Below are 12373 nucleotides of genomic sequence, written 5' to 3' on the forward strand. Positions count from 1 at the left end.
CAATCACTTGAGCCACATCCACTTCCCTATACTCTAGGTTTCAACTCTGTGTATTTATTCTTTGTATTTAGTTCATATTAGTGAGACCATAAAATATTTGTCCTTTTGTGTCTGGCTTATTTCACTTAGCATAATGTCCTCAAGGTTGATCCAGGTTGTCATATGTGTCCCAATTTCATTTCTTCTTACGGTGGCATAGAATTCCATTGTTTGTATATACCACATTTTGTTTATCCATTCATTGGTTGATGGACACTTGGGTTGTTTCCATCTTTTGGCAATTGTGCACAATGCCTCTATGAATATTGGGGTAAAAATGTCTGCTCGAATCCCTGTTTTCAGTTCTCTTGGGTATATTCCTAGTAGAGGTATTGCCGGATCTTACTGCAGTTCTATATCCAATTTACTGAGGAACTGCCAAATCGTCTTCCACGAGGCTGCACCATTCTACATTCCCACCAACAGTAAAGGAATATTCCTATTTCTCCACATCCTCTCCAGGTCTTGTAGGTGTTTTTTTAATGATATCTCATTGCAGTTTTTATTTTTTTAAAGATTTATTTATCCCACTCCCACCCCCACCCCTCCATTGTCTGCTCTCTGTGTCCATTTGCTGTGTGTTCTTTCTTGTGTGCTTGTATTCTCATTAGGTGGCTCCAGGAACTGATCCTGGGACCTTCTGGAGTGGAAGAGAGGCGCTCAATCTCTTGTGTCACCTCAGCTTCCTGTTCTACTATGTCTTCTTATTGTCTCTCCTCTGTGTCTCTTGTTGTTGCATCATCTTGCTGCTCCAGCTCTCCACATCGGCCGGCACTCCTGCACGGGGTAGCACTCCTGCGTGGGCCGGCACTGCACATGGGCCAGCTCTGCACATGGGCCAGCTCAGCGCATGGGCCAGCTTGCCTTCACCAGGAGGACCTGGGCATCGAATCCTGGACCTCCTATATGGTAAACAGGAGCCCAACTGCTTGAGTCACATCTGTTTCCCTCATTGTAGTTTTGATTTACATTTCCCTAATAGCTAGTGGTATTGAACATTTTTGCCATGTGTATTTTCTCTTTGGAAAAATGTCTATTTAGGTTTTTTGTGCATTTTAAAAACTGGATTTCTTCCCCTTTTATTGTTGAGTTATATGAACTCTTTATATAGCAGGAAAATCAAGCCTTTGTCAGATATGTGGTTTCCAAATAGTTTCTCCCATCCAGTAGGCTGCCTTTACACCCTCTTGACAAAGTCCTTTGAAGCACAAAAGTATGTAAGTTTGAGGAAGTCCTCTTTATCCACTTTTTCTTTAGTGCTTGCGCTTTTGGTGTAAGGTTTAAGGATCTACCACCTAGCTACCAGATCTTGAAGATGTTTCCCTCTGTTTTCTTCTAGGAATTTTATGGTTTTGGCTTTTAATATTTGGGTCTTTGATCCATTTTGAGTGACTTTTTGTATAAGGTATGAGATAGAGGTCCTCTCCTTTCTTTTAGCTATGGATATCCATTTCTCCCAGCACCACTGGTTGAATAGATTGCTTTGACCCAGCTGGGAGGGCTTGACAGCCTTGTCAGAAATCACTTGACCATAGAAGGGAGGGTCTGTTTCTGAACAATCAATTCAGTTCCATTGCTCTATATTTCGGTCTTTATGCCAGTATCATGCTGTTTTTACCACTATAGCTAATACATAGGTAATATAATTTACAGTCTGGAAGTTAGAGTCCTCCAAATTTGTTTCTCCTTTTTAAGATGTTTCTGGCTATTCAGGGCTCCTTACACTTCCAAATAAATTTGATAATTGGCTTTTCCATTTTTTTTCAGCAAAAGGCTTTTGGAATTTTTATTGGGATTGCATTGAATCTGTATATCAGTTTGGGTAGAATTGACATCTTAACACTATTTAGTTTTCTAATCCATAAACATCGAATGTTCTTCCATTTATTTAGTTCGTCTTTGATTTCTTTTGCAATACATTGTAGTTTTCTGAATACAGGTCCTTTATGTCCTTGGTTCAGTTTACTCCTAAATATTTGATTTTTGAAAAAAGATTTATTTCTACCCCCCCTTCATTGTTTGCACTCGCTGTCTGCTCTCGGTGCCTGTTCATTGTGTGCTCTCTGTGTCTGCTCATCTTCTTTTTAGGAGGCGCTGGGAACTGAACGCAGGACCTCTCACATGGGAGGGAGTCACACAATCACTTGAGTTGCCTCCACTCCCTACTTGTTGTGTCTCTCATTGTGTTTGCTCATTGTGTCTTCTCATTGCATCATCTTGTTGCACCAGTTTGTTGTCTTGCTTGTCTTCTTTAGGAGGTACTGGGGACCAAACCTGGGACCTCCAATGTGGTAGGCAGGTGGCCAACTGCTTGAGCCACATCCGCTTCTCAGTATTTGATTCTTTGAGTCCCTATTGTAAATGGAATTTTTTCCTTGACTTCCTCCTCAGATTCCTCATTATTAGTGTATAGAAACCCTACTAGTTTTTGTATATTGATCTTGTATACTGCCACTCTGCTGAACTCGCTTATTAGCAATAGTGAAGTAGCTTTATTGTAGATTTTTCAGGACTTTCTAGTATAGGATCATATCATCTGTGAACAGGGAGTTTTACTTCTTCCTTTCCAATTTGGATGACATTTTTTTTTTTTTTGCCTGATTGCTCTAGCTAGAAACTCTAGCACTATACTGAACAACAGTGGTGACAGTGGGCACCCTTGTCTTGTTCCTGATCTCATGGGAAAGTTTTCAGTCTTTCACCATTAAGTACAATGTCAGTTGTGGGTTTTTCATATATGCTCTTCCACATCAAGAAACTCTCCTTCAATTCCTATCTTTTGGAGTTTATCAAGAAAGAATGCTGGATTTTGTCAAATGCCTTTTCTGCAACAATGGAGAAGATCTTGTGATTTTTCTTCTTTTATTTATTAATGTAATGTATTAAACTGATTGATTTTATTATGCTGAACCACCCTTGCATGGCTGGGATAAAACCCACTTAATCATGATTCTTTTAATATGTTGCTGGATTTGATTAGCCAGTATTTTGTTAAGGAGTTTTGCATCTACATTCATTAGGGAAATGGGTCAGTAATTTTATTTCTTTTTTTTTTGTAATATCTTTATCTGGCTTGGTATTAGGGTGATGTTGGATTCAAAGAATGAGTTTCATAGTGTTCTTTCCTGTTCAGGGTTTTTGGAGAATTTTGAGAAAAATTGGTATTAAATCTTCTTTGAATGCTTGGGAGAATTCACCTTTGTAGCCATCTGGTCCAGGGCTTTTCATCGTGGGGAGGTTTTTGATGGCTGTTTCAATCTCCTAACTTGTGATTGGTTTGTTGAGGTCTCCTATTTCTTCTATGGTCAGTGTATGTTGTTTGCATGTTCCTAGGAATTTGTCCATTTCATCTATGTTGTCGTTTGTTGGCATATAGTTGTTCATAGTATCCTCTTATGATCTCTTTTATCTATGGGTGGTCAGTAGTAATGCCCCTGTTTTCATTTCTGATTTTCTTTGCATCTTTTCTCTTTTTTGTCAGTCTAGCTAAGGGTTTGTCAATTTTGTTGGTCTTTTTGAAGAACCAATTTTTGCTTTTGTTAATTCCCTCTCTCATTTTACTTTTCTTTTCTTTTTTCTTCTCAATTTCATTTATTTCTGCGCTGGTCTTTATTATCTCATTCCTTCTGCTTGCTTGAGGAATATTTTGCTGTTCTTTTTCTAGTTCCCCCAGCTGTGTAGTTAGGCCATTGATTTTCAGCTATTTCTTCTTCTTTAATGTAAGCATTGAGGGTTGTAAATTTCCCTCTCAGTGCTACATTCATGGCATCCCTTATGTTCTGATACATTGTGTTCTTGTTTTTATTCATCTTGAGATATTTACTGATTTCCCTTGTAATTTCTTCATTGACCCACTGATTATTTAAAAATGTGTTGTTTAGTTTCCATATGTTTGTGAATTTTCCCTTTTTGTGCCTGTTGATTTTCAGCTTTACTCCATTATGATTAGAGAAAGTGCTTTGTATAATTTTGATCTTTTAAAATTCACTGTGATGGGTCTTGTGCCCAGCATATGGTCTATCCTGCAGAAAGATCCATGAGCACTTGAGAAGAATGTATATCCTGTTGTTTCTGAGTGCAGTGTTCTGTACATGTCTATTAGGTTTAGTTCATTTTTCACATTTTTCAAGCTCTCTGTTTCTTTATTGATTCTCTACCCACATATTCTATCCAATGACAAGACTGGTGTTCTGAAGTCTCCAACTATTATTGTAAAGACATCTATTTTTCCCTTCAGTTTTGCTAGTGTTTGCCTCATGCAACTTGGGGCACCCTGGTTAGATGCATTTACATTTATGATTATTTCTTTCTGGTGAATTGCTCTTTTATTAATATATAAGGCCCTTCCTTATCTCTAATAACAGCTTTGCTTTTAAAGTCTATTTCACCCATATAAGTATGGGTACTCCAACTTTTTTTTTTCTTTTGGTTACTGCATGCATGAAATATCTTTTTCCAGGCTTCGCTTTCAATCTATTTGTATCCTTGAGTCTAAAGTGAGTCTTTTGTCAACAGCATACAGATGACTCATATTTTCTTATCCATTCCATCAGTCTATGTCTTTTGATAAAGGAGTTTAATCTATTAACATTCAATTTATTACTGTAAAGGCATTACTTATTCAACCATTTTATCCTTTGGCTTTGATATGTCATATCTTATTTTTGTCTTTTTACCCTTTGGTTATTTTTCCTACATTTTATTTATATTTTTAGTATATTGTATTTATAATACAATCTTTATCTCTAGACTCTCTTCCAAGCCTCTCTCTCCTGTATTTTTCATGCTTTTTAAAAAACAAATAATTTTTATTGGTACATATTAATAAAGCATACAGTCCATCCAAAGTGTACAATCAGTGGTATTTGATATAATCACACAGCTGTGTATTTATCCTCTTTTCTCTTTTCATGCTGTAGCAGTCCCTTTAATATTTCCTATAAAGCCAATCTGTTGGTTACAAACTCTCTCGGTTTCTGTTTATCTATGAGTATTCTAAATTCGCCCTCATTTTCAAAAGATAACCTTGCCAGATATAAGATTTTTGGCTGGCAGTTTTTCTCTTTTTAAATATTTCACACCACTGCCTTTTTGCCTCCATGTTTCTGATAAGAAATCAGCACTTAATCTTATCGGGCGTTCTTTGAATGTGATTTATCACTTTTCTCTTGCTGTTCTCCGGATTCTCTCTTTATCTTTGGCATTAGACATTCTGATTAGTATGTGTCTTGGAGTAGGTCTATTCAGATTTATTTGGATGGAAGTACATTATGCTTCTTGTACATAGATCTCTGTGTTCTTCAACAGGAATGGGAAATTTTCTTCCATTATTTCCTCAAATACTCCTTATGCCCCTTTTTCCTTCCCCTCTCCTTCTGGGACACCCATGACATATATGTTTGCACGTCTCTTGCCGTCATTTAGTTCTCTGAGACCCTGTTCAATTTTTTCCCTTTTTTTCTTGTTTTTTTATAGGTTTGCTTTTGGAGGCCCTGTCTCCAAGCTCACTGATCCTTTCTTTGGCCTCTTCAAATCTGCTGTTATATGCTTCCAGTGTATTTTTATTTTCATTTATTGTGACTTTTATTCCCAAAAGATCTGCTATTTTTCTATGTATGCTTTCAAATTCTTCTTTGTGCTCACTCAGTGTCTTCCTAACATCCTTAATCTCTTTAGCCATCTCAATGAATTTATTAAGATTTGTTTGAACATCTATGATTAGTTGTCTCAACTCCTTTATGTCAACCTGAAGGCTTAGTTTGTTCCTTTGATTGGGCCATATCTTCCTGTTTCTTGGTATGGCTTGTAATTTTTTGTTGGTGTCTTGGCATCTGATTTACTTGATGTATTTGTTCAGTTTCTCTCTTTAGTCTAGGGCTTTCTATTTGATTGGCTTTGTGCTACAGAGCCTCTTTGATACTTGGTTCAACTGAATTGTGGCTTGTGTTCAGCCACTCTGACTTTTTTCCCAGCTCTTTTTCATCTGTTGCCTGCCCTATTTTCCTTTCTGGTTGTGGAGTAGGAGCTGAGGATGTGGTTGGTTACTGTAAGTCATGGAGGTTGAAGCTGCCCACATTGCCCCAGAAACCGATGACGTTTCTCCCACCTTTCTCCCCAGTCAGTTGTAGGGATGGAGCTGTAGCCATTTGCAGTAATCCAAGTCATGCAAGTCAAGACCTTCTGTAGTTGCCAGAAGAGAATGATAGAGTTCCATGCCCCTTCTTCCACTGCCTGGGGTGGGGATAGAGTCACAGGTGTGAGCAGTAAACTAACTCATGCAGGCCAAACCTGACTGCAGTTGCCCAGATAGACTGATGAAGCAAGGGCCCCTTTCTTCCCCTGCCAGCAGCAGGAATGGAGGCCCAGGTGTGCACAACAATTTTGTCTGTGTGGGTGGAAACCATCCTCCCTATCAGAGGTGAGGATGGAGCCACAAGTGTGCCCAACAATCCAGTTTGTGCAGGCCAAAATCAACTGCAGTTGCCCAGAGAGGCTGAGGGAGAACTATCCTTCATCCTGGCCTGTCGAGGATGGGGATGGAGCCAGAGATGTGTCCAGCAGCCTAGTCCCTGCAGGCTGAAAGCAGCTGCAGTTGCCCAGAGAGGCTGGTGCAGGTTCCCCCAGCTTCTTCCCTGCCAGAGGCAGGACTGGCGCCCATGCTAGGGTAGCAAACCGACATGGGTGGAAAAAAGCTGGGTCCTACCATCACTGCAGTTTTCTCTCAGTCCCACTTCCCCTCTTGTGGGGGGTAGAGTTAAAATGGAGGCTACCAGCCTCATTCTGACTTGGACAGGTTCAAACTTTAGTTGTGCTTGGGACTGAACTTTAGCCGGGGAATTTACTAACCATTAGCTAAAGTCAGTGCCCTATGGTGTCTTCCTCTGCCACTTTTGGGAAATGGAGCTTCCAACTCCAGCCAGGGAATAACTTAGTGCCAGTGGAGGATGGGCACCAGCCTCCATGGCATGGGGGGCTCTGTTCAAAAATCTTCACTGCAGATGTGTAGTTCCTCGTTCCATTCTTCCTAGGATGTTGTCAGATGCTCTTCTGGTCTTCTGACCTGGGTAAGTCCAAAGAACTGGAGAGTAGGTGTTGCAACTCTGCTGAGGCTCACAACCTAGCTGGCACATGGACAGCCCAGAGATTCAAGTCTCCTGAGCATACACAAACCTCAGCACCAATCACAGGTTCAGTAAAAGTGACAGAAGAGGCATGTATAGAGATGTCACATCTGAGTTCAACACCATCAAAATCAGGAGTCCAAAATCCAAGGGAGGGCCCACTGGCAAGGCAATGAGCTCCAGAGCCATCTGTCATGACCATGGAAGTTGTGTGTCTCATAGTCCCCAGGAACACAAGTATCTGGGGTTGTATGTACTTTGGCTGTCTCTGGGATCCTGCGAAACAGGTGATTTAGATAGCTCTGGGTGATTTCTAACTGCACTGTAGGGTGTGCTGAGTTCTGGAGCTCCTTAATCTGATGCTGTTAGCATTTTATTTTTTGAGATTTATTTTTATCTATTTCTCTCCCCTTGCACCATGCCCCCCCTGTTGTCTACTCTCTGTATCCATTCACTTTGTGTTCTTCTATGTCTGCTTGCATTCTTGTAAGGTGGCACTGGGAATCTGTGTCTCTTTTTGTTGCATCATCTTGCTGTGGCAGCTCTCTGTGTGTGGCACCACTCCTGGGCAAGCTGTGCTCTTTTGCAAGGGGGCAGCACTCCTTGTGCGTGGGGCACCCCTACACGGGAGGCACCTTGCGTGGCATGGCACTCCTTGCATGCGGCAGCACTGTGGGTGGGCCAGCTCATCACACGGGCCAGGAGGCCCTGGGTAGCAAGCCCTGGACCTCCTATGTGGTAGGCGGATGCTCTATCAGTGAAGCCCCATCCGCTTCCCCACTGTTAGCATTTTAAGCCCCTAACCCCCTTTATCAGTTATCTATTGCTACAATAATTTCAAATTTTAGCTGTTTAAAATAACATTTATTATCTCATACTATTCCTAAGAGTCAAGATCTTAGAGTATCTTAACTGCATGGCTCTGGCTTAGGGTCTGGCTGTGAAGTTGCAGACAAGCTGTGGGCAGGGGCTGTTGTCTCTGAGACTTGACTAGAGACTTCCTTGCTATGTGGGCCTTTCCATAGGGTTGCTCAAATTTCCCCCAAGATGGCTCACTTGTCTGTTTCCTCATTGTTTTTTCGCTTGTTGTTTGTGCTTGTCTGATTATTGTTTTTGTTAGTTGTCTGCTTGTTGTTTTATTTTTGCTCATTTTTTTTCCTCATTGTCTGATTGTTGTCTGTTTGTTTTGTCCTTTAGGAGGCATCAGGAACTGAATCCAGGACCTCCCATGTGGGAGACAGGTGTGCAAATGCTTCAGCCACATCAGCTCCTAGGGTTGCTCTTTTTTTAAGATTTTTTTTATTCCCCCCTCCCTTGCCGTCTGTACTCATTGTATGCTCTCTGTGTCCATTCGCTGCGCATTCTTCTGTGTCTGCTTGTTTTCTCATCTTCTCTTTAGGAGGCACCAGGAACCAATCCTGGGACCTCTGACATGGAAGAGAGGCGTTCAATCGCTTGAGCCACCTCAGCTCCCTAGTTTTGTTGTTTCTCTCATTATCTTTGCTCTGTTTCTCTTTTTTGTTGCGTCATCTTGTTGCATCAGTTCATGGCATGGGCTAGCTTACCACGGTGTGGGCCAGCTCTTGGTGGCATGGGCAAGCTCACCTTCAGCAGGAGGCCTTGGGAACCAAACCCAGGAGCCCCATATGGTAGACAGGAACCCAATCACTTGAGCCACATCCGCTTCCACAGTTGCTTTTGTCATGACTTCCTCAAGATGTGAAAGAGACAGCAAGAGCAAGAATGAGCAAGAAAGAACAATCAAGAGGGAACTTACAGTCTTTTTATAGCCTAACACTGGGAATGGTATCTTCTGTTGTGAGGTATAAGTGCAGCCCACATTCAAGGGGATGGGAAGTAAGCTCCACCTTTTGAGGGGAGAGGGAGCAAAGTTTTTGTGAATGTATCTTTAAAATCTCCAGGAGAGGAGGTGTGGCTCAAGCCATTGAGTGCCTACTTCCTACATGGGAGGCCCTGAGGTTTGGTCCCTGGTGCCTTCTACATACAAAAAAAACAAAACAAAACAAAACAAAAAACCAAACAACAAGCAAACAAATCTGGGGCTCCGTCCCTGAGTCCTGTAAAAAAAAAAAAAATCTCCACACGCCCTAACTGAGGGGTCAGCAAACTACAGGCAGACTAGGCATCTGATTTTATAGTTTTATTGTAATACAGCCATGACCATTCCTTTATGCATTGTCTGTGTCTGTTAATCTATGACAAAACTGAGTAGTTGTGACAGAATTCCTATGGCCTGTCAGCCTAAATTATTTACTATCTGACCTTTTAAGATAAAGTTTGCAGACTCAAGATTTAACTGATTGATTAGAGTACTGAGGAGATAGAGTTGTATAAAGATATAAACAACTACAAACAACAAACACAGTTGTTTCTATTCCTCATTTCCTTTCCTTCAGGGAAAGAGCTTAAGTTTCATTAAGAGTTTGAGGTTAGACATCAGTGGAGGAACTTTTGGGTTTCTTATTATCTTATTAGACAATTAGGTAAGATTCATGTCATATTACTGACGGTTGTCGAGTTAAAGAAGTGTGGGATGAGTTTGAAAAAGTTTTACTAGAAAAGGGCACAGAGGCAAGGAATGAATGTTGCCTAGGAAGAATCTGGCCGAGAAGGCAGGAATTGAAGAAAATCAAACCTTTTTGAGGTCTTTTGCTTGGCAATAAAATAAACAAGAACTTCAAAATATGTATTTTCACAAACACAAGATTGGTATGCGTTTGCAGCTCATTTAATATTCAATCCATACTTAAGATGAGGAATAAACAAATTCTGCAATCCTGAACTAGTCATGGTAATTTCAGACCAAGAATACTATCAAAACAAATTTTATTTACCTTTCTGAGACATAAAATTCATAACTTAATTTTGGTGGTTTAAATTAGAAAGAGTCAGCCTTGTCTTCACCATAGAGAATGTTGTGTATTTGGCACTAAAACTTATATTTTGGCTGGGGTTTAATGATGGCTGTTTATTGGGTAGAACAATATTTGGCCTCACAACTCCATGGGATAGAGGGAAGATTGAGGATCCTGAGAGGTAAGAGGATTGGGAACATAGGACCACATGGGACTTAAGTTTCCTAATATGGAACATAAGTTTTTTCCTGGTTTCCTTAATGTTTCATTTTACCTTCTTTTTTAGAGAAAAAAAAATTAATCTTATTTTACATTAAGCTTAAAATAAGACTATCTTTCTATTGTGCTTCTTAGACATTTGGAAATCTGGGGGTAGGAGCAAAAACTCACTGCCTAACTATGTTTGCACTGATAGTTCAAAGATATTCTAACACTAACCAGCATCAGTTCCTAACCTTTACTTAAGATGTTTGCCATCCATTGTACAGAAATGGAGAAAAGGGCAATGAAGACTGGCTCCATTGTATAATAGCAGACCAGTGATGGAGTGGAGCTGGTGGTAATTCTGATCACACCTCCCTCCATCTTTCTGACTGTCCAGTCACCTTTATATAATCTACGTATTTATCAAAGTACAACCTGATGAAAGCAAGAAAACCAAAGGGCTTTGTCAAGCCTAGGAATACAGTCTGCTGCAAAGCAGGAAAATCATATTCCTTCACTTGCTAAGAGAAAACTCTGTGTTACCAGCTACTGGACTTTATCTGTTGATTTTGTGCAGAGTCTCACTCCCATGCAGCAATGTACCTTGGGCATGATCAAATCAGTATGAGAAAAGATTTAAAGGTGGACAGAAAGGGAGATATAAGCATACTTAAAAGCAAGAAGAAAAATTGGTCATTTAGCATTCTTTCAGTTAGGGTTGTTTATCTTGGATGAAGGCCTGATATATTTTAAGTTTGGCAAACCTGTTCAGATAAATGATGAGAGTAAAGTATCATCTCTGTCTAGACTTTCTTTTACTAGTTAAATGAACCAGGAGAGCAGTCCTGGCTCATTGCTTTGGTCTTTGGCCTGTCGTTCCTATGCCACCATCACAGGCTGCTATCTGAGCCCTCCCCTCCAACCCCAACAGGTCGCTGTGAGGAATGTGGCCAACAACGTCAGGTCTGGAGATTAATGTCATGAATTTGGTCATTACGGCCCCATAGATGTATGTTCCACTTGATTTCTACACTCACCGTCCAAGAGAATTTGCTTATGTTCAATTTGAGAATGTTCGTGATGTTGAAGATGCATTACATAATCTTGGGGGCTTTGTGCTTAAGTTTTGGCTGCTAGTGGTCCTTGAGTCCTCTCTCACATGGCAGGATAAAAAATGGCAGAGCTTCCTTTTCCACTATCTCCATTTATATCAGACTCAGCAAGAGGGCAGAGACTCAACCTGAGTTATGTGTCACTGACATAGTCCAATGAAAAGGCTCTCACACCAACAGGAATGGATTAGTTAAAAAACATAGTCCCTTTCTTTTTGGGATTCACCCAATTCAAACTGTCACAATACTTTTAATCATTTATCATTTCTAATATTTCTCTGAAAGATCGTTTTGGGGACAAGAAAAGTAACTTGATGACATAGCCAATCTCATTTTAGAATAAAAGGTATCATCTTTAAAAATCTCAGATTGCTATGCCTGCAGATATAAGTAAGAAATATTGTGGGAAAATGATTCCTTTTAGAGGATTACTCTTTTCATTTTTGGTTTAGCAATCTAGGCCTACCTGTAGAACAACAGATGCGTTTCAGATCTTTTTGAAGATTTATTTATTTTTATTTTTTTCTCTCCCCTCCCCCTCCTTGTTGTTTGCACTTGCTGTCTGCTCGTCTTCTTTTCAGGAGGCACCGGGAACTGAACCCGGGGCCTCCCATGTGAGAGGGAGGCACCCAATTGCTCAAGCCACTTCCGCTCCCTTTTTTGTTGTCTTTGTGTTTTCTTGCTGTATCTCTTGGTTGCATCATCTCACGGCATCATCTTGTCGTGTCAGCTTACCATGACAGCCCATCGTGTCAGTTTGCTGCCTTGGTCATCTTCTTTAGGCGGCCCTGGGAAACAAACCTGGGACCTCCCATATAGTAGTTGGGAGCCCTGCTGCTTCAACCACATCTGCTTTTCCAAAAGATGGTTTTAAAATACTGTTTGTGGAATGTCTTTAAAGAATTGATTCTAGAACCTTTGTATATTTGATAGCATTTCAAACTTTCATTTCTTTACTGTTTGCAATTAATGTTCATGTTCTGCTATACAACCATTCATATGCACATTTATTTTTAAAAGA

This window comes from Dasypus novemcinctus, chromosome 13 (assembly GCF_030445035.2).
Source record: "Dasypus novemcinctus isolate mDasNov1 chromosome 13, mDasNov1.1.hap2, whole genome shotgun sequence".
NCBI lineage: Eukaryota > Metazoa > Chordata > Mammalia > Cingulata > Dasypodidae > Dasypus > Dasypus novemcinctus.